Here is a 24,093-nt window from a genome sequence, read left to right on the forward strand (position 1 = left end):
CCAGAGAGCAGTTTCCAGGCTCTCGGCCTCACGTGGAAAGGTGCTGGCTTGGGTAGTAGATGGCCATCAGCTGTGACTAGTTGGCCATCAGCTGTAACCAGTTAGCCAATTAGCCACTGATATAACTGCCGTGATTTCATTGGTGGTTGGTTGGTTGGTTGGTTGGTTGGTTGGTTGGTTGGTTGGTTGGTTGGCTGGCAGGCAGAGAAGTGGACAGCGGATTGTGGATCGTGTGGATCCCACTTCCTGTGTCTCCAACCTAGCCGCCAGCGAGAATATTGTGGTATGACTCCCCTATCTATGGCTCCGTGGGTGTTCCTTTTTGGCCTCACCATATCCTGCGTTCTCATGTGGGGAGTGGGACCAGAGACCCCACATGACACCCTGCATGACAAATGGTGCAGTGTGCAGGGTGTGGTGCTGGCTAAAACTCTCCTAAGTATAGTGGAGCAGTTTGTGTGTATGAACACTCAGCTTGGGGAGGCCGGTGAGGAGCAGCGCCGGGAACGGGAGTTCTGATGTGCCTAGGAGACTCTAGCCTCCAGATGACACACCTCCCTCTTGGCCATAGAAGGCGTCACCTTCCTTTTGGTAACCCGCTGCTGCTGTAGGCTCCGAGGGTTGTGGACTTCTTGCACCAAGGCCTCCACCCAATCGGACACCTGGCATGGCGAGCAGCATTCCAGCCAGGTAGGAATGTACTCTGGGCAGGAGGACAGGTGGCCCCTACACAGTGTATGGTACCCGGTAGACACTGTTCTCAGGAGCTGGACCACCGAAGAGGGGTGGGAGGACATGGATGGCTCTCCAGCCAGCATGAAGAGGGCCCTGAAGGTTCTAGCTGAACAGTTGCTGGAGGAGGCGAAGGGTACAGCCAGCCGTGTGGGCTAGATGTTCCTCGCTGCATTGTGTCATAGCCTGGGAGACACGCTTAATGAAATGGCCCAGGTGCCGGACCAGGTGTCCCGGTTGGAAGCGCTGGAAGCTTGGTCCACTTTTTAGAGTATGAGCCCCACAGTGGAAATTCTGAAGCAGAGGAGTACAATGCGAGTGGAGACAATGTAGCTCCCAACCCCCACTCCCGGCCCATTATGAAGCAAAAGGTAAAGCATGAACAACCTTTGGGCCCCGGGGGCATTGCTGCCGGCAACCCAGCTGTGACTGAGTTCACAACCTACACCCCATACACTCCCACTGAGTTGCAGGAGCTGGGGAGACAGTACCGGCAGCGCCCTGGAGAGCCAGTCTCGGCTTGGCTACTACGTTTATGGGATGAGGGGAGAGACAGCATTCTCTGCTCCCCAGGCGAGATGGAAAAGCTAGCCTTCGTGACAGTGCATCCGTCCCTGCGACAAAGGTTACAGAACTGCCATAGGTTGGCCCAAGACCAGGGCAAACACATTCTAATGGAGTGGCTCACTGCTGCAGTACACACAGTATGGGGACAGGCTGGCGAGCTGCCAGACACTGTGAGTCAATGGCAGTCATATACAGAACTTACTCAAATCATCCGTGAAATGGGTATGAGACATGCTATGTTCAACCCTAATATGCGGGGGCCGGATGACGAACATTTTACAGCCAGCATGAGAGATCTGGTTTTGGATACTGCACCTGCAAGTGCTCCATGGTTGGATCCATGGTTGCCATTCTTACACCCTATGTGGGGTGGCGGATCTATGAAATTACCACTGCCATACCCACCCTGGGGGATGTTAAAAGATGGCGGCAAAGGAAGTTAAGACAGGAGGTCCAAGAAGTCGAGACCTGGAAGCCCAAATCAAAAGTAAGGAGGCAAGGTCGCAGGCCTTAGAGAGTAACACACACGCAGATGTGGTGTGATCTCGTGGCAGCAGGGGTTGATCGGGGAAAAAATAGACTGCCAACTCAATGCACTCTTGTTGGAACTTTGAAAACAGCTGCGTCCGTAACAGCAATTCCAGCGAAGCCTAAAGGAAAAGTCTGGGAAAGCACAACATGTGTCCCTCCAGGACTTCATGCGGCTGCTTGAGGCCGACTCCTTTCAGCTTGATTAGGGGTGGGGCCAAGGTGGGGCCCCAGTCAGAGAGGACAAGCAGGGACCGGAGGCCTCACATGGAACTGTCCATACATTGGTCCCCTTCTGATGTGCAGAGGGTTTTGGCTCTAGTTGATACCAGCGCAGACTGCAGTCTTGTTTATGGGAACCCAGAACTGTTCCCCAGACCAGCAATCTGCATTGATGGCTATGGGGGAAAGACTGTGACAGTAAAAGCTGTTTCCTTACCACTGGGTATAGGAAGGCTTCCCCCTGTACCTACAAGATGTATGCCTCCCCCGTTCCAGAATATATTCTAGGAGTGGACATGTTACATGGCCTCAGTTACAGACATCGGTTGGAGAGTTCCGTCTCCAGATCCGGGTGGTATAAGCCGTGAGGTGTGGGAATGCTCACCACCCTCCTCAAGTGTTGCCGCAGCCCAGGTGCGTGGTTACAGTGTGACAGTACCGCCTGCCAGGAGGACAGGAGGAGATTGGTCATACAATTTTGGAGCTGGAGAAGGCACATATTGTGAGGCCAAGCACAGTCCCTTTAACTCCCCAATATGGCCTGTCAAGAAGCCAGATGGGACCTGGCGAATGACTGTAGACTATAGGGAGTTAAATAAGGTGACACCCTCCCTTGCATGCTGCAGTACCTTCAATACACGATTTGATGGATCGTCTGACTGTCCGCCTGGGAATGTGTCACTATGTAGTGGACTTGGCCAATGCTTTTATCTCCAATGACATTGCACCTCTAGTGTCAAGAGCTGTTTGCTTTTACTTGGGATGGGAAGCAGTGGACTTTTCAAGTCCTTCCGCAAGGATACTTGCATAGCCCCACTGTCTGCCATGCGCTTGAGGCCCAGGATTTGGCACAGTGGGATCGTCCGTCCTCTGTGGCCTTGTTTCATTATATCAATGATATTTTACTAACATCTGATTCTCTTTCAGATTTAGAGCAAGCAGCTCCCTCTCTTCTCCGCCACCTAAAGTCACTCGGCTGGGTGGTGAACGAGGAAAAGGTCCAAGGCCCTGGCTTATCCGTCAGGTTTTTAGGTGTTGTGTGGTTGGGTAAGACAAAGGTCATACCTGAGGTGATTATTGACAAAATACAAGCCTTTCCCCAACCAACCAAGGTCTGCCAACTGCAGATGTATTTGGGTCTGCTAGGGTATTGGCAGGCATTTGTACCCCATTCAGCACAAATAGCAAGGCATTTGTATAACATGATAAAAAAGGGGGCCTCATGGGATTGGACAGAGGCTGTAGAGCAAGCCTTTGTTGCCACAAAACGGGCAGTGCAGCAGGCACAGGCTCTGCAAATAGTAGACCCTCGTCACCCATTTGAACTTGATGTTCATGTAAGCCAAGAGGGGTACGGTTGGGGCCTCTGGCAATGGCAGGAGCGTCTCCGGTCGCCAGTGGGATTTCGGTCCCATTTGTGGAAAGTAGCGGAAGTCCGCTACTCTCTAATAGAGAAACAGCTGGCTGCTCTGTACTCAGCCCTAGTGGCCACAGAGGCCATCACAGGGATGCACGGATATTGGTTCGAACGACCTTTCCCGTCCAGGGGTGGTTCCGTACATGGACCCAGGGACCCAAAATGGGGGTGGCACAGACCACCACCCTTGCCAAGTGGGGTGCCTACTTGGAGCAGTGTAGCACCCTTAGTTCAAGCCCTTTGAGCACAGAGCTACAACAGGTCCTGGGACCTGTTGTAGCCCAGGCTGAGCCAAGCGCTCAGCCTAGAGGGGAGGACTTGAAGTCCTCACCCTACAGAGAAGGACAGCCCCCAGTACCTGAGGATGCCTGGTTTACCGATGGTTCTAGCCAAGGAGCTACAGTCATTTTGGCGGCTATGGGTGTGCAGCCCAAAAAAGACATCATTTCGTTTGATACTGGGACTGGCCAGAGTAGCCAGTGGGCTGAGCTACGAGCTGTGTGCATGATAATCAGCCAAGAGTCCGGGCCCCTAGTTATTTGTACCGACAGCTGGGTGGTGTTCCAGGGCCTAAATTTGTGGCTCCCTATGTGGAAACACCAAAACTGGTTGGTAGGACACCATCCACAGTGGGGTCGAGCCATGTGGCAGGACCTCTGGGACCTAGGGCAAAAAGAGGAGGTGACCCTAATGCATGTCACAGGTCACTCCCCCTTAGGGTCCCCAGGTAATGACGAAGCAGATGCCCTAGCACAGGTATGACGGTTAGAATGGACCCCAGCCACTGATGTGGCCCATTGGCTGCATAGAAATTGCAGCACTCTGGAAGCCGAACCATGTGGCACAGACGCTGGAGTCTGCCTTTGAAATAGCAGGAGATAACAGATGCCTGCTATGACTGTGCTGTCTGTGCCCAGGACAGCCCCCAGTGGTGGAGGCTCCCCTGGGAGACACAGCAGATTACGTGAGGGAAGGTGCCCCTCGTTCGCTGGCAAGTGGATTACATTGGACCCCTACCTAAGGCCCGCAATACAATATATGTGTTCACAGCAGTGGACACTGCTACGGGGTTGATGTTTGCTTGGTCGTGTCCGGTTGTGAATCAGCAGCATACAGTGGTCACTCTTACACGACTCTGTGCCCTTTATAGGCACCCCCAAGTCATTGAAAGTGACAGGGGTACCCATTTTACAGGGCAAGAAGTGCAGCGCTTGGCTGCCAGGATGGACATACAATGATTGTTTCATACCCCTTACAATCCACAAGCAGCTGGCATGATAGAATGCTACAACAGCCTTTTGAAGCAAGGCCTCTGGGTGTCAAAACACTCTCCCACGATGCACTACTGGGCCTCGCTTCTATGGGACGTCTTGAGAATCCTGAATGAGAGACCACGGAAGGGAGGGCCTGCACCAGTAGAAGCTTTGCTACATCTAACGGCCGCTCCCGTTCAGTTACAGGTTACCACAAGTGAGACTCTTTTAAAGCCAGGCTATAGCAGAAATGGAAACATTTTGCTGCCAGCACCCACATGCTTGAAAGCAGGGGAATGGCAGCAATGGCCTTGGCCTTGGCAGGTTAAAAGCCCCCATTATTGGTGATTGGGCCTGATAGCCCTGTGGGGGGGTGGTTTGACCCATGATTTGCAAGTGACACCAGGGGTGGTAGCTGAGTGGCCACCTCAAGTGACTGTGGTATATGAAGGTCCTAATGCTGGGACGATTTTGCGGGGAACATATGTGCTCTCGCTATGGCCTATTATGGGGTCTGCTGTTCTATGTTGAAGTACGCAAGGGACCCCAAGTACTGCCATAAAAGTCTGGTACCACAAACCGGGAAAGGTGCCAGTAGTAGTGACCCTCCTTTCCCAGGACAAAAAGCTAGCATGTATCCTCCCAGATGGAAGGGATTTGTCATTGTTGGTTCCTAAGACTGCTATTTCTTTCCACCTGTAGGTTCCTATAGGCTACTACAGCACAGGGCCCCTCGTAGAAGATGCTTGTCGTGTAGATTGTCAGGCAAGACCCTGGAGGGGTGGAATGTGGGGACAGAGTCCCAGAGAGCAATTTCCAGGCTCTCGGCCTCACGTGGAGGGGTGCTGGCTCGGGTAGTAGATGGCCGTCAGCTGTGACTGGTTGGCCATCAGCTGTAACCAGTTACCAATTAGCCACTGATATAACTGCCATGACTGCGTTGGTTGGTTGGTTGGTTGGTTGGTTGGTTGGTTGGCAGGCAGAGAAGTGGACAGCGAACTGTGGATTGTGTGGATCCTACTTTGTGTGTCTTGCCCGGCCACTAGCGAGAATATAGTAATGACTCCCCTATCTATGGCTCCGTGGGTATTCCTTTTTTGGCCTCACCATGTCCTGTGTTCTTATGTGGGGAGCGGGAGCAGAGACCCCGCATGACACCCACATGACATGTGGTAATGGATGTTAACTAAACTTATTGTAATGATCATTTCACAATATATACAAATATTGAATCACTATGTTGTGTACCTGAATCTAATGTTACATGTCAATTATATCTCAACTGAAAATAGTAAAGAGGAGAGATCTAAATTTTTAAAAAAACTAATGTGGCCCTTTATGCCTCTTGAGCCTTGCCTTTGCTCAGGGTCCGCTCCAAACCTTTTGAAGTGTACTTTTTCTTTTAATAATGAGCCCTTGAGCCATTCTCTGCTGCTTGGGTCCACTCCTACTTTTTTGGAGTGTACGATCTCTTCTAATTGTGGGGACAGTGTCCCAGAGAGCAATTTCCAGGCTCTCGGCCTCACGTGGAAAGGTGCTGGCTCAGTTATTAGATGGCCATCAGTTGTGGCTGGGTGGCCATCAGCTGTTACCGGTTAGCCATTAGCCACTAATGTAACTGCCGTGGCTACGCTAGGGGGTTGGTTGGCAGAGAAGCAGACAGTGGATTGCAGATCATGTGGAGCCCGCTTCCTGTATCTCCAACCCAGCTGCCAGCGAGACTATAGTGGTATAAACCCCTTATTCATGGCTCTATTGGTGTTCCTTTTTGGCCTCGCCATATCCTGGGTTCTTGAGTGGGGAATGGGACCAGAGACCTTGCATGACACTAATAAACTACTCTTTCACCACTTTAAATAATAATAATAATAATAATAATAATAATAATAATGTAAAAACCTTATTCTCATTTTTATTGATCACGCTTAAGTAAAAATATTTTGGATATAGTAGATTCAATAAGATATATTATTAACATTTTTAAAAACGACCCACTTTAGACTGCACTACAATAAATAACTCCATTTGCAATGAACAGTCTATATCCCTGGAATAAGAACAACTTTGAAACCCATATTAGGGAGGCAGGCAAAATTCTAAACATATAACTCCAATTAGATGTCAATTAAATATCTAATAAGTAAATAATGAGAGTTTGAAAATTACTCAAAACTCATGAAGCAGGAAGCAGACATGTAGGAGTGAAACGTGGCTAACCTGAAAGCATAGTATGTGATATGACTCAAGATTAGGGACAGACTACGTGATCACCATCACCCCTGTTTTTGGTTTTGGTTATTTCTGTTTTAATTTTTGAGTTTATGACATAGTTATTACAAATATGGGCTTATTAGCCACGCAATCAGGGACAGGAGAAATATTTCTGAATGTATCGCTCGAGGCTTATATCACGGGTTGCTATGCTCCTTGGATCAGCTAAGAAGATAAACTCCACAATTATTTGAGATGACACAATCATTTCCTTAACAGAAGAACATATTTAAATTCCAGGAAGATTTAGAATTAAGTATAAAAATTATTCAGAAAATCAAATCAGTAGTTAAGCAGTTAAACAATTTAAAACACAATTGAGTATTAAGGTTACCAGAGGGGAAGGAGAGCAGGGGTGGAGGGTAGGTGGAAAAGGATAAAGGAGATCAAATATGTGTTAATGGAATAAGTCTTGACTTTGGGTGGTGAACATACAATGCCATGTATCAATGATGTATTATAGAATTGTACACTTGAAACATATATAATCTTATTAACCAATGTCATCCTAATAAATTTAATAAAACTTAAAAAAAATTTAGCTCAGTATTAAATTTATAAATGAAATTTAAAATGTTTCATGAAGGTGGTTACAAAAAGCCCCTTTAAAAGATTTAAATACAGTAGGAATTAAGGTGAATGTAACAGCTTGTGAATAAGTTTGAAATGTGAAACTTCAAGAAATCTAGCTTTAATTTTTAAAAATCAAAGTAATCTATGAAGAACTTTCTCTCTGGCTATGATGGAGCAGCTGTTCCAAACCAATCACCCTCCTAAGAACAACTACAACAGTAGACAAAATATAAGAAGCAACAGTTTGAAGAATTCTCTCTGATGAGCGCAACAAAAGCAGCCAGGATTTAAGGAGCCAAAATCCTGGAAAGGAGGAAACAACACAGGGAAATCCAGCATTCTGTGCCCTTTTCTATACAGTCAAATTGCACACACAGGGCAAAACTCAGAAAGAACACAGGTAGAAAGAAGCTGCTAGAGAATAAAAACAGCTGAGGAAATATTTCAGCAGTCTCTCAGGGCAAGGGAGAGAAAATGTGAAGTTGCAAGCCTACCAAAGGGGAGGGGCCCTAGAAAGCCAAGTTTCTGAGATCCCAGAAGGGCTATGTATGCCCTGGCAATATGGGCAACCCAGAAACAGACCAGCCTCTACTAAATCAGAGTGATCCACTTATACTTTATTTGTCTACTAGGAGTTAAATCCACTCTCAAAAAATATATGTAATCATCCAAATTTGCAATCAACGTTACCAGGTGTTTCAGAAAATAGGAACTAATGTTCCAAAAACAAGAAAAGAGAAATAGACCCACAGGTAATACACACTGGAGTCATCAGAGTTTGACTGCTTGATGTACTATTTAAGAAAGGAAATGAAAAGATAACCTATTACCAAAGGATCAAAATCTATATTAAAAATTTAAAAAAAAAGAGTAGATGAGTTTAAACAGCAGTTTAGAGGCAGATTAGTAGTAGATGGTATGTAGAAAACATCCAGATTGAAGCATGGATGAAAATATCACCATGAAAAAGAAAAAGAAATTCTGGACTGAAAGGGATGAGGTCTACTTTTCAAAAAATCTAAGAAACATATGGAATGTGATGTAAAAGGTCTGGCATTCATGTAACTGAAGACCTAAAAAGGACATATGGGGGAAGGAGCAGAATCAATATTTGAAAAAATACTGGCCAAGCATTATCCCAAACTGATGAAGGTATCATGCCACACACAGAAGAAGCTTTAGGAACACCGAAGCAGGCTAAATACAAGAAAACCACACCTGGCCATATCAGAGTAAACTGCCAAAAACAAAAGTAATCTCTGAGTAATTGTTTCTGTACCCAAAAACACTCTATTGAATGTTGGAAACTGGAAAAGTAGGAAACTCTTTAAGGATTATTACCCCGGAAATTAAAGGTAAATAGCTTGCTTTTAATCTGGCCACGCAATGAATGGTAGAAGTGCTCTATTCTCTTAAAACCCTATTCTCTTACAGCTGTCACAGAGAAGGCACAAGTAATCCCTGGACCTTACATCCTGACTTTATAAACTTCTTAAGCCATCACGTGAGGTCAAAATATGCCAGTTCCAAAATCTTCTCCTGCTGTCATGTCCATTTCATGCTTAGCCACTGCGTACTCACAACACTCATTATGAGAATCCAATAACATCCTGCATGAAATGTAAACAGGCCATTGCTCAAGATGGAAATTGGTAAGGGATTTTTGGGAGATTTTCTGCTAACGTAAGGCACCAACTGGAACACAAGTGCCCCAGAAAAGTCATCCATGCCCATACAAGACACAAGCCTTAAACTTATAGTAAATACAATCACACTTTTAGAAGTGGCTGCATACAAAGAGTTTGCCTTCATGGGGACAGGATTTGGTGTGTAATTCATATGGCTGCTTGGTTCCTCACTAGGACCCTAACAATCTCCCTACGCACACAGCAGGGCCTCCACAATTCACGAGTTACGCATCAAATGACCAGATGGGTACAACCGAGGCACACCATCCAGCTGAAGCGCATTCTACCAATAAACAATCTGAAAATATCTAACACCAACATGAAACAAAGCATTAACCTAAGCTGAAAGGCAAAAATAAATGGTAATAATTACAAAATACAGGAAATACAACACCCCAGCCCCACATTAGCCCCCAAGTCCTGGACCTCTAATTAATACAGTAATACTGGTCATACATAGATGAGTCACTAAAAGCAACTGCTCCACGTAAACATGAATCTTTCCCCATGGGCAGAAGCTTTCTGGGCATATGTGCTGCGCTCTTCTCTGTACATGAAATAACCTAACTCACATAACAAAAATCAGCTTCCCACCTTGCTGCCGCTTCCCTGCTTCCAGGGCACCTGCTGGTCCTACTTGGCTTTTTACCACCTTCCGTGTCCTACACCCACGATAAAGACTTCACATCCTTACATAAGGGAGGCATCCCCATGTTTCACAACTCACCTGAACCAGCCTGCTCTGTTACCTGGCCTGATTATATCCCTTAGGCAGCTGGGAAAGGCCTTCAGCCAGGATCAAGGTGCTTGCAGTTAATGATATTCTTTTTCCCTTACCAGTTGTGCCTTTTCTGGTGGTCTATCTATGTCACCTTTCTTCCTCTCTTGTTGCCTTCCAACTAGTGAGGCCACATTTTTTACTTTTTGACAGTTTGAACCATTTTCTTCCATAGATGCTGCTATACTCGTATGTTATAAGAATGATAACCTGCATTTAAAATGCCGTTTTCCTCTATTGTAGTTTTTACCATACTCTCAATATGACAGTCTATTGTAAATGGAGTGCATTATACCATGAAAAGTGCACACAGGTAAGAAAAGTCGATTCTAAAGTCCTCAGCCAGATACCTGCTCACAGTGGAACTATTACACAAGCTGGTAGAAGCCCAGGCCTTCCTCTTACATGGTTTTCCCGAGTGATGATATTAGGAAATGGAGAGTTGCATGCCCTCTGCTTCCAAGCCAAAAGGACATGCTGTGTAAGCACACGTGACCTTCAACTGAGGCTAAGACAGAGATTACAATCTGACAAGGAGATAGGGTTCTCAGGTGATTGCTATTAAACATGATGGCACAAAAATACACAAGAGGATACTATTAAATATTGTTAGGGGAAAAAATGTCAAAATCTAAAATCTAACTTCCATAAATTAACCCTTGCATTTAAAAAGTCCTGTATCAGGTCTTCCAGACAGAAAATCAATATGGAAACAACGGCCTTAATTGATACATTACTCCAGTTGGATTTAATCGATATTTTAGAGCATTTCACCACAAAACTGCAGAATACACTTTCTTCTCAAGCACACATGGAACATTTTCCAAGACAGACCACATGTTAGGCCACAAAACAAGTCTTGATAAAGTCAAGAAAACTGAAATTATACCTATTGTCTTCTCTGACCAAGGTGCTATGAAATTAGAAATAAACTACAGGAAAAAAAACTGGAAGACACACAGATACATGGAGGCCAAATAACATGTTACTAAATAATGAATGGGTCAACCATGAGATCAAGGAAGAAATCAAAAGATATCTCAAGACAAACGAAAGTGAAAACACGACGACCCAAAATCTATTGGATGCAGTGAAAGCAGTCCTAAGAAGGAAATTCATAGCACTGCAGGCCTACCTAAAGAAATAAGAAAAATCACTAATCAACAGTTTATCTTCACACTTAAGGGATATGGGAAAAGAACAGCAAAATGAGCACCAAGGGAGTACAAGGAAGGAGATAATAAAGATCAGAGTGGAAATAAATGAAATAGAAACCAAAAAAACAATACAAAAGATCAATGACTGCAGGAGCTGGTTTTTAAAGAAGATAAACAAAACTAACACACCTTTAGCCAACTCATCAAAAAAAAAGAGAGAGAGAACCCAAATTAATAAAATCAGAAATGAAAGAGGACAAGTGACAACAGACACCACAGAAATACAAAAAATTTTAAGAAATTACTATGAGCAACTATATGCCAACAAATTTGACAATCTGGAAGATATGGACAATTTTCTAGAGGCGTACAACCTTCAAAGGCTAACTCAAGAAGAAACGGAAAATCTGAATAGACTGATTACTACCAGGGAAATTGAATCAGTAATCAACAAGCTCCCAACAAACAAAAGCCCTGGACCAGATGTCTTTACAGGTGAATTTTACAAAACATTCAAAAAAGAATTATCACCTATTCTCCTCAAATGATTCCAAAAAATCCAGAAGGAGGGAAGTCTCCCAAACACTTTTTATGAGGCCACTATCATCCTGATCCCAAAATCAGACAAAGACATTACAAAAAAAGAAAACTACAGGCCAATATCCCTAATGACCATAGATGCAAAAATCCTCAACAAAATATTAGCGAACAGAATTCAACAATACATTAAAAAGATCACACACCATGATCAAGTGGAATTCATTCCTGGTATGCAAGTGTGGTTCAACATCCACAAATCAATAAATGTGATACACCACATTAACAAAATGAAAAATAAAAACCATATGATCATATCAATAGATGCAGAAAAAGCATTTGACAGAATCCAGCAGCCATTTATGATAAAAACTCTTAAGAAAGTGGGACTAGAGGAACTATATTTCAACATAATAAAAGCCAGATATGATAAACCCATAGCTAACATCATACTCAATGGGGAAAAGCTAGAACCATTCCCCTTAAGATCAGGAGCAAGGCAAGGTTGCTCATTTTCTCCACTTCTATTCAACATAGTTCTGGAGGTTCTAGCCACAGCAATCAGACAAGAAAAAAAATTAAAGGCATCCAAATTGGTAAAGAGGAAGTAAAATTGTCATTATATGCAGGTGACATGATACTATAGAGAACCCTAAAGACTCTACTAAAAAGCTATTAGAACTGATAAATGAATTTAGTAAAGTAGCAGGATACAAAATTAATATTCAGAAATCAGTTGCATTTGTATATACCAATAATAAAATATCAGAAGGAGAAATTAAGAAAACAATCCCATTTACAATTGCTTCAAAGACTATAAAATACCTGGGGATAATTTAACCAAAGAAGTAAAAGATCTGTACTCAGAAAATTATAAGACTCTGAAGAGAGAAATTAAAGAAGATACAAATAGATGGAAACACATACCATGTTCATGGATAGGAAGAATTAATATCGTTAAAATGTCCATACTGTCTAAGGCAATATACAGATTCAACATAATTCCTGTCAAACTACCAAGGACATTTTTCACAGAAATAGAACATATAATCCTAAAATTTATATGGAACCATAAAAGACCCCGGATAGCCTCAGCAATCTTGAGAAATAAGAACAAAGTGGGAGGTATAACACTACCTGACATCAAATTATACTACAAGGCTACAGTAATCAAAACAGCATGGTACTGGCATAAAAACAGACACATAGATTGATGGAACAGAATAGAGAGCCCAGAAATAAATCCATGCCTATCTGGTCATGTAATCTATGACAATGGAAGCAAGAATTTACAGTGGGGTAAAGACAGTCTTTTCAATAAATGGTGCTGGGGGCGCTGGCCCGGTGGCTCAGGTGGTTAGAGCTCTATGCTCCTAACTCCAAAGGCTGCCAGTTCGATTCCCACATGGGCCAGTGAGCCCTCAACCACAAGGTTGCCAGTTCAATTCCTCGAGTCCTGCAAGGGATAGTGGGCAGCACCCCCTGCAACTAAGATTGAACACAGCACCTTGAGCTGAGCTGCCTCCCAGATGACTCAGTTGGTTGGAGTGTGTCCTCTCAACCACGAGGTTGCCAGTTCGACTCCTGCAAGGGATGGTGGGCTGTGCCCCCTGCACTAGCAACAGCAACTGGACCTGGAGCTGAGTGCGCCCTCCATAACTAAGACTGAAAGGACAACAACTTGAAGCTGAATGGCACCCTCCACAACTAAGATTGAAAGGGAAACAACTTGACTTGGAAAAAAGTCCTGGAAGTACAAACTGTTCCCCAATAAAAATAAAATGAAATAAAATAAACGGTGCTGGGAAACCTGGACAGACACATGCAAAAAAAATTAAGCTGGACCACCGCCTTACACCATATACAAGGATAAATTCAAAGTGGATTAAAGACTTAAATGTGAGATCTGAACCATAAAACTCCTAGAAGGAAATATAGGAAGAAACTTTACAGACATTACCTGGAGTAAGATTTTTACTGATATATCCCCTCGGGAAAGGGAAGTAAGAGAAAAAACAAACGTGTGGGATTACATCAAACTAAAAAGTTTTTTTCACAGCAAGGAAACCATCAATAAAACAAAAAGGTATCCTACTAAATGGGAGAAGATATTTGCCAATGATATATCCGATACGGGGTTAATATCTAAAATTTATTAAAAACACTCACTCAACTCAACTCCAAAAAAACAAACAACCCAATTAAAAACTGGGCAGAGGACACGAAGAGACATTTTTCTAAAAAGGACATAGAGATGGCAAACAGACATATGAAAATTGCTCAACCTCATTAATCATTAGAGAAATGCAAATAAAAACCACAATGAGATACCACCTCACCCTAGTCAAAATGGCTATCATCAATAAATCAACAAACAACAAGTGCTGGCGAGGATGTGGAGAAAAGGGAACCCTCGTGCACTATTGGTGGGATTGCAGATTGGTGCAACCACTATGGAAAACAGTATGGAGGTATCTCAAAAATCTGAAAATAAAACTACCTTATGAATCAGCAATTCCATTCTTAAGTATCTATCCGGAGAAATCCAAAACTCTAATTCAGAAAAATGTATGCACCCCAAGTTTATTGCAGCACTATATACAATAGCCAAGACATGGAAACAACCGAAATGCCCAATCGGTAGATGACTGGATTAAGAAACTGTGGTACAGTTATACAATGGAGTATTACGCAGCCATAAAGAAGAATGAAATCTCACCATTTGCATCAATATGGATGGACCTAGAGAACATTATGTTAAGTGAAATAAGTCAGACAGAGAAAGACAAATACAATATGATCTCACTTATATGTGGAATCTAAAGAAAATAAATGAATGAACTAATCAGAAACAGTCTCAGAGACATAGAGGAAAAACTGAGGGTTGCTAGATGGGAGGGTGGGTGAAGATAAGCGGGAAGGTGAGGGGATTTGAAAGCACAGTCAGTAACCACAAGATTGCCACAGGGATACGAAAGTCAATTTGGGGAATGTAATCAATAATGTTGTAAAGATTTTGTAGGGTATCCAACGGACATTTGTTTTAGTAGGGAGACCACCTCAGGGATAATGTAGATGCCTGATCACTGCACTGTACACCTGAAGCTGAAGCTGAACAATAATGAATGTCAACTATAATTATATATATATATATTTTTTTTTATTTTTTTTTTTTTTTACAAGAAGTGGAGTACAGCATTAGGAATAGAGACAGTGGAAATGTAATGGCTGTATGCGATGTCAGAGGGATAATAGATAGGGGGAGGGAGTAATCACTGTGTGAGGGATACAAATGATAAATATCTAACAACAACAAAAATAGGGCTGCTCCGTGGCTCAAGCAGTTGGAGTGCTGTGCTCCTAATGCCAAAGGCCGCCAGATGAATTCCCACATGGGCCAGCGAGCTGCGTCCTCCACAACTAGAATGAAGTCAATGAGCTGAAGCTCAGCCCCCAGGTGGCCAGATGGCTCAGTTGGTTGGAGTGCGGGCTCTCAACCACTAGGTTGCTGGTTCGTCTCCCGCAAGGGATGGTGGGCTGCGCCCCCTGCAACTTACAACGGCAACTGGACCTGGAGCTGAGCTGCTCCCTCCACAACTAAGATTGAAACGACAACAACTTGACTTGGAAAAGTCCTGGAAGTACATACTGTTCCCCAATGAAGGCGTATTCCCCTTCCCCAATTAAAAAAAAAAAAAAAATAGAAGAGAGAAAGAATAAATATCATCTATAGTTCTGTGGTCACTTGCAGAAATAAAAACTATAATAAACATACATATACAATTGCAAACAAAAAATAAATAAAAAGTCTTGTATCAATTACTGGGTTTTCACGTTGCCTCTGATTTGACAGATCTGCCCTGAAGCGTCCAGGGTGAACATTGTATTCAAGTCCAAAGACTGCTCAGTAATGGACAGTTGGAGTCAGACCACTGATGTCTTCAGGCCAACGGAGCAATCTGAGTGTGGCACTCTCGGCCCCCACAACACTGCAGCATGGTGATCTGGGGACCGTGTTACTGAGGACGAGGTCAGTCAGACAGAGGAAGAGACTCCATCATAGGTTTGTACAGTCAGCGAGAAGACCCATTTAGGTTCATTAGTTTTTACTAAACGATCTCAACCCTAACCTACAACCCAAGTAAGCAACACAGAATAAAACTTCCCGCTTGATATAATCTTCAACTGTTGCCAAACTTCTATTAAAATTCTTGACAGAAATAGAGAGTGTTTGAAGAACATAAGGTTCACCTAGTCCACTAGAAAATCTAGATTTATCCCCAAAGGAGGCCCGAGCCATTAAACAGCAGCATGTGTGTGACCACAGGGTCTTAGCAAACAACACGTGTTTTTCATAACACTTACAGTAAGGAAAGTTACAGCTACAGCAAGCAGTCCTAGGAAATGCACCATTGCACATACTGTCTATCATGGGCACACAGGATGCTCTCCCCTGCCATGGTTCAGTCTCCTCTACATCTTTCTGTAACACAAGACATTTCCCTCAGAGGTAAATGCCAGGGAAAGCCTCTCTAAGGAACTGGTGTGTTTCTCCCCTTTATCCTCATTGAACTGTGTAAGTCATAGCTCCCTTTTTATTATGGCCAGAGGATGCAACTTCAATTTGCACAGAGTCCTCTGGTCAGTCCATGTTCATTCTAATGTGCTCCCACACACTAACTCTACTCTGGGTGGCACTTTATTTTCCATTAGTAATACTTATGTTCACCTCAACTGCTTCATGGATGCTTAATAAAACTAATGCAGAAACAGATTTTGGGTGTAAGTGTATTTTAATACCACTGTGATACAAAAGAATGTTGTTCCCTAAGGGAGTTCTTGCTGGATGCTGAAGGCAACCACCCTGAAGCTGCCTTTTTGGGATACTGATTTTAAGCTGTTTCTTAAGAAAGACTCAGAAAGAATCCTTGACCCTTCACCTTAACTACCCCGGAGATTGGGATAGAAAAACCTGCTTCAGGAAGGAGATTTTAGGATGCTAGCCTCAGCCTAATTTGAATTAAATATGGTAATAAGAGGGCTTCAGCAGGGACCTGTTAGCTAGATACCCAGTGTCCCAGAGTTTCTGAGTAGCCTAGCAAGGATTTGCCTGCCAAGTGTGTTCTGCTCCTCAACTACCTGTAAATCCCCCATTCTCACTCCTGAAATCTAAGACCCTGTCCCCACCCCTTCTCCTTTGTCCCAAAATGTCATAAACCCAATGCTGCCTCACTGTCTTTGGATTTTCATGCTTATGTGAATTCCCTATGCACATGTATTAAAATTTTGGTTTTCTCCTGTTAATCTGTCTCTATTAACGTATTAGCCAGGCTAGAAGAACTTAGAAGGTGGGAGGAAAAGTGTTAATTTTTTTTTAGCCCCCACAGTGCCCAGGGTCTGGAGCAAAGATGGCCAATAAACATTTGTTACTATGATTGTATGTTTTTTTCTGATAGCGCAATGAGCCTCAATATTTTCACCATTAGGCAAGAAAATAAAACTAGGCAACATTGCAAGTATATTCTTTACCTGTTTGCTAGATTTACAATCTAACCTTTTGGTCTTCTATTTTACCATGTTGTTCTAACTTCTCTAATAATCTAGAAACTATCCACAGAAAAATTACAAAAGGGAGCTCAAGAACTGTTCAGCAAACCATCCCGAGTTGTGGACAAACTTTAAATCCTGAGGATAAGAAAAATAGATTGGTTAATCCCTTTTAAAGTATTAATACTAATTGTGGGCACAGAGCCAGGAGTGCAGTTTCCAGGCTCTCGGTCTCATGTGGAAAGGTGCTGGCTCAGGTAGTAAATGGCCATCAACTGTGATTGGATGGCCATCAGCTGTGGCAGGTTGGCCGTCAGCTGTAATCAGTGAGCCATTGGCCACTAATATAACTGCTGTGGCTACGCTAGCAGAAAAATGGGGAGCTAATAAGAAGATGGTGGCTGGCAAGTGCAGATTGCAGTTAGGATGGCGGATTGCGGATTGTGTGGCTCCTGTGTCTCCAACCCAGCCACCAGCAAGAATATAGTGGTATGACACCCTTTTCTATGGCTCCATGGGTGTTCCCTTTTGGCCTTACCATGTCCTGTGTTCTTATGTGGGGACCAGGACCAGAGACCCCGCATGACACCCTGCATGACACTAATGTTAACAAACGTTTCTCCCACCTTGTAGTAACTTCTATGCTCACTAAGTTTTCATCCATCTTGTTTCACACATTTGGAGAAAAGCTAGTTTGACCAAAGGGCCCTTAACACACACTAGCACACACGGAAACAGTTGCACCAAAGCATCGTTTTCTGAAAAGGCAGTCTGCATTTTCACTTTGCATTTCATATTCACTTTCCAATGAAACCAGGAGGCACTAAATAAACCCTAGTCATCTCAACTGAACAGTTTTCTATATTCTACCAAAAGTACACGCAATTCGCACCGACCTTTCAAGCGACACACATCTCAAATAGCATTTACTCACTTGGCAATTCAAGGGCTGATGTCAGGGTCCGTGCGCTGAGAGGCAGAGCACTAATAATCATCTACATAAACGCTGAGATGAGTCCTCCAGACCTTCCGAACATTCCCTAAGCAGCTCCTACTTCGCAATGACATCAAGCACCTGTACCGTGCTTTCTAAATCGTGCAGCTTTTCCAAAATCTTCCCGGTTCCTTTCTGCGTCTCCCCAGTCTTTGTTGGACCGACCAGGACTTCCTCTCCCCTCCTGCGCTCAAGGGACTGGGTGCTTCACCACCGACTTAAGACTCAGCGGGCGCGCGGCAAAGCAGAGCCGGAGGGCGACCTTCCCGGACTGTCACCCACAGCCCCGCGGGCAGCCCTCCTCGCGGGCCCGACTCTTACAGGCGCGGCGCACAGCCTGGGAAGGCGTCGTCCGGGGGTCGGGGTCGGGGTCCGGGTCAGGAGCGGCGGACTGCGAGCCCCGGCGGCGAGAGGCGAGCGCAGGCAGCGCGGATGCGGGCTTCACATCCGACACCTGCGGCTGCGGGCGGGGAGGCGCAGGGCGAAGTCCCCCCCACACGCCCGGGCTCTCTGAGGATCCGTGCTGGTCAGAGGGCGAAAGGCGTGGCGCCTCCTGCCTCGCTGCGTGTATCGTCAGGGCGGAGCCCACGACCCTTGTAGCACTGGTACCAAGTTCCGCACCGCACCTGGCAGCCACCTGCCCGCTGGCAGGGGAAACGAAGACGACTCTCCCCGAGCACACAAGAACAGTCCCAAAACTTCTTCTCCAGGGCTCTTCCGAGATGGACAGTTTGCTATAAGCCATGGTCATCACAGGACGCTACCCCTGCTGATCAATACCTCGTCTGGCCTTGACGGATTTGGTCACTAACGGTGCCCTGCGCCCCTAAGCACCGGGGGACGCTGACGCCTTGGTTTTTTCAATTTATAACGTTGCCCACCGAGAGCAAGAAGCAGTCTTCTATTGAATGAGCTTCCGAGAAATTAGTTTCCTGCGCCCCAAGGTCAATAAAATCAGGAACTATATCGACGGGGAAAGAAGGGTGGAAAAAAAACTATTTGAATGAAAATATTACAGAAAACAGTTAACAGTATTTTTCCACACTCCTGTACTAAACACATCTTTGCAAGACACGGATCATGTAGAAAAAAACCTGGAAAGTGATTGTGCTGATTGAGGAAAAGTGTTGGTTATCAGACTTTATGAGTGTGTATTGCTATGCCAAAATTCACCTGCTGCATCTACTCTCAGAAATTAGTACTTGCATCTATCTAGTTTCTGGTTTTCATTTACAAACAAAAATATCATTAGTTAAGTTATTTTAAGCAATACTAGGAATTACTGTTAATTCTTCACCCAATACAAGAAAGTGTTAGCCAAGAGGCCTAGATAAGAAAATTAATTACACATAATTTTTAAAAATTAATTTTAGGTGCACAAAACAACGCAATGATTAGACATTTACACCCCTCATAAACTGATAATCCCCCAATTCTACTACCCCTCTGACATGGTACCATTGACTACATTCGCTATGCTGTGCTGTACATTCCATGACTATATAAATATATTTAATTATAATTGACATTCAGTATTATATTAGTTCCAGGTGTACAGCGCAGTGGTTAGGCATTGACATAACCTATGAAGTGATCCCCCCCAATAAGTCCAGTACCCATCTGACACCCTACATAATCTTTACATTATTGATTATACTCCTCATACTGTATTTCACATCTCCGTGACTATTTTGTGACTACCAATTTGTACTTTCTAATCCCTTCACCTTCTCCCCCACCCCCAACCTGCCTCTCATCTAGCAACCATCAGTTTTTTCTCTGTATCAATGAGTCTGATCTGCCCAAACACTTGGGTGAAATTGTTTTTGTGCATTAAATTTCTGAGTCAGTTTAAAGGACCTTAGAAACCTGTATAAAAATACATTTGTTATTTTAAACCAACGTTGGGAAAAATTCTTCAGAGCTGGCCCTTAATAACTGCAAACTTGAAAAACACTCTCTAAAGAATAAAACTTTATTGATGTAAGTAAGGATGAAAATTTTTCCACGAAACTCTGAAGACAGTTCTAAGAGGGGACTTATAAAAAGGAAGAAAACACACATGAAACTGGTAAAAAGCACATTAAAAAAGACAAACAGGATATTAAGTTGTCTAGTATTCTGCAACTATGTAAAACAAAAAAAAACCCCACAATAACCTATATATGGAAAAATAGCTGGCATTTTATAATAACATTATAGTTCTTTTTTCTTTTATTTAGTGTAATTTTCTAAATTTGATACGATATACTGCAGATATACAATTTTTTACATTAGAAACATGAATTTTGTTTAAAGGTAAAATTAATTGATAAAATGCCAGTGTTTGTTTTTAGTCAGTAAAATGTGCTTACAAAGACACGTAACCATACAGAGTCATAATCTCATCGAAAATAGTGCTAAAACCACGAAAATAAACAACAAAATCTTTCTGCCTTATTTTTGGTCTAATATAAAAAATATTTTCATTTGTGATTTTTCTCATATTGATAGGTCGATGTATTTGCTAACTTAACTTTACCCTAGTACTGTCTCAAGCTGACCACTGCCATCAAATCCTGTTTGACAAATTCAGATTAAAGCCAGAATTACATAAATGGATTGCACTGTAAAGGAAAGAGTCATTTTAACTTACAAGTTAGCACTTTATTTGGGGCTAATTATTTTCAAATGGCCTGTTGTGTCTCAGTGTTTTGGTATTTTGGTTGTCTCTTTTAGTGTTTTAGAATATTACAGAGGGAGAAACCTAAAGATGAACTTCCTAATCTTACATATGAGTCACCTAGTCCAGAGGACACCAATTTGCAGAAGTGCAAAAGTTAACAAGGATTAATGGGTGACTCAGCTTTTCTCAGACCACAGCCCTCTGCCCTCTGCCTTATGACATCTATATTATTTTATCTAAAAAGAGTAACTGCCCAGTATTTATAGAGCCCAGTATTGAAACTCTCACTGAATGTGTTCTCAATCTGGCACTTTTTCTTTTCCATTTAATTAAACTTTTTTCTCTCTTATCGCATATCAAACAAGAAAAAAAATCGTCGGTAATCCATCAGGCACATACCATATGCTTTTAGTCTTTTCTATGCATACATATTTTCTTAAAAACCAAAAGTGGGCTTACGAGTGTATACAAAGCACGGAGATGAATGGCATCCTCTTGAAACAGACAGTCTGTGTCTGGATCCGGGCTCTCCCACAGCCTGGAGATTTGAACTTGAACTGGTTACTTAGTCTTTAAGTGGTTATTGGTAATCAGAGGAAACAATCTCTCCGGTAGTTACAGAGATTAAATGAGATAATGTCTGTGTAAAGCACTGAACAGAGTCATTTTCTCTGTCTGGTTAGCACTCAGCAAATCATAGCTATTATTATGTAAATTGCTCTATTGGTTCCCTGTCATTCAATACCTTACTGCAACTGTATATTTAATGCTGCAGTTTTCAATGGTTTGTGATGTACCATAATTAATTTAACCAATTATTCACAAAACACCCTTGTAGCTATGTCATTGCACACACCCAGATAAATTCCAGAAAGGGAATTGTTGAAGCAAAGTGTTATGCCATTGAAAAATTATTGATGTACCCAAATTTACCACACAAAGTTTGTGCCAAATTCAGTCTCTCAACAATTTAAAAGGTTTCTTGTTCTCCTAAACTCTCACAAAAACTGGATAGAATATTAAGTTTAATTTTTTAGAATTTGACAGATAACAAATGGTTTATCAGTGTTTTAACTTATATTTCTTTGACTTAGCGAGTGAAAATAAACTTTTATAATGTTTTATGATTGCTGGTTTATTTTTAAATTTTCTCTGTAAGCTCTTTCCCCATTTCTTTCTATTAGTTTTCTAGATGGCAGAATGAGTAAACAGAAGACCCTGGATCTCTGATATTATTGATCTGCTGGACTATCTCTAAGTTGCTGAAGTCACTGTCATGTTTTACGTGCCTTGCAATCAAACCTCAGAATTATCAAAATTAGCATTTCTTTACAATCCTAACTGAAAGCTTTGGAGCCATCTAGAGTCCACACCCTTGACACACACAGTGGAGATCTAAAATGGCATTAGCAGGGGTGAGTTGTGGCCATTTGCTTTTGTAGGCAGTGTCATGACATAAACAGACAAACAGTGAAGATGTCCTCCAGTGAAGGGAGCAGACAGGCTCATTCATGAAATCACTTAAGCCTCACTTTTGAAAATTTCAAAAATAACTGGGAGATTTGGTGGGGCTTGGGGTGGGATGGAGGTGGTAATATCCTTTATAATAATCACACCAGTGAGGGGCTTGCTTGTGCAGTTTTCACACAAGTATCAGGGTGTGATGGAATGTCAGCAGAAGTCAAAGATAAGGATACAAATTTATTTAATGTCGATAAAGGATATGGCTTATTATACAGATGGGCAAACTAAGCACTCTTCTCATTAAAGGAACAAACCTCCTGGGCCATGAATCAGGTGCCCTGATAACAAAGCTCCCACAGGGACCTATGACAGGCTCTCTTCACTGAACTTACATCATTTTTAACACACTCTGTTAGATTAAAAAAACTATACATATATACATATATATGTGTATATGTATATATATATATATATATACACATATACATATATATATATATATATATATATATATATATATATATATATATATATATATATTCTTTTTTTAACTTCCATGGTTGAAAGTCTTTTTGTAAGGAATGTTTCATGAGTCAAAAATGGTAGCCAAAAGGACCTGTCTTGGATCATGGAGTCTAAACCGCCAGCAGCATGGCTAGGTGGAAAAGACAGCATGTACACCCTCCCAGTTCCTGCTGGAACTTCAAATTAATTTCCAGGTGCCTATTTCTGCAGATTATTTTAGCCAGGCACCATTGAACTCCAGGAGCCTCTCCTTGTTTACACGTGGGCTTCCAGGACCATTGTCCCAGCCAATCTACAGGGGTGAATATATCTTTATGAAGACTCTGGGCCTATCCCAGAGCTGGCCCCACTTCCCCTTCTCCACCCCTTGTCTATAGCTCATGCAAATTTTTTCAGGCTACCCCTTTCTTCCCCCTCCCCCCATTTGATGTATAAAAATGTTTGCAAAACTCTGGGGCAGTGGACATGCTGTCTTTCCCACCTAGCCATGTTGCTGGTGGTTTAGTCTCCATGCCCCAGGACTGGTCTTTTTGCTAGCATTTTTGTCTCAGTAAGACCTTGTTTATAAAAAGACTTTCAGCCACGGAACTTAATAATTTTGTGCTTAACATTTGGCCCCTAATATGGGGCAAAGCTTTGGAGAAGCAGAGAGGGGTGCTGCTCTCTCGAGTCCGAGTGTGACGTCCACAGAACCCCCCTGAGGCTCATCGGACTCTGGGTGCCATCTCTTTTTGCCAACCCAAAGCCTTGGATCTTGGGAACCCTCACTCTGTGATAGAAGCATATGGTTCTATTGCGCCAGGGTAGGGCATTTTTTCAGGAAAGTTTCCATAGGTGCAGCTCAAAAAGTCATGAGGGTTTGTTCCCTCATGTCGGTACCAGGTCTGTACAGCGAATGTGAAGGAGAGACTCACTGGTTCTTCTTCTGACTTGTGATATTTTTCAGGGGACACCCTCAGTTTTCATGTACCTGTATTTTTTTTTTTTTTTTTTTTTTTGTCTTTGTCTGAGAGTATTGGACATGTGGTGACATCTGGTGGCCATTCCATGTAATTAATTTGGGGTTTTGTTCCAAGTCAAAGCCATTAGTTTAGCTTTGGAAATTATATAAGGGTCAGCCTTCCACTGTGAAGATAATAGAATAGGCAGTGACCCACTGTGGAGGGGCACTCACG

The 24,093-nt window shown here is 43.0% G+C and overlaps 1 protein-coding gene across 1 annotated transcript in view; it reads right to left on the reverse strand.

The window, feature by feature from the left end:
* The window catches only part of LOC148759297 (broad substrate specificity ATP-binding cassette transporter ABCG2-like), a 103,520-nt gene extending 84,702 nt beyond the window's left edge, over window positions 1-18,818 (reverse strand). Inside the window, exon 1 of the mRNA XM_088791868.1 lies at window positions 18,205-18,818. The gene's annotated coding sequence lies outside the window, so the exon portion shown is untranslated. The remainder of the gene's footprint in view (window positions 1-18,204) is intronic.
* Window positions 18,819-24,093: the final 5,275 nt, after the last annotated feature.

The sequence above is a fragment of the Rhinolophus sinicus genome, chromosome 1 (genome assembly GCF_057876585.1).
Source record: "Rhinolophus sinicus isolate RSI-liver-muscle chromosome 1, RSI-T2T, whole genome shotgun sequence".
NCBI classification, from domain to species: domain Eukaryota; kingdom Metazoa; phylum Chordata; class Mammalia; order Chiroptera; family Rhinolophidae; genus Rhinolophus; species Rhinolophus sinicus.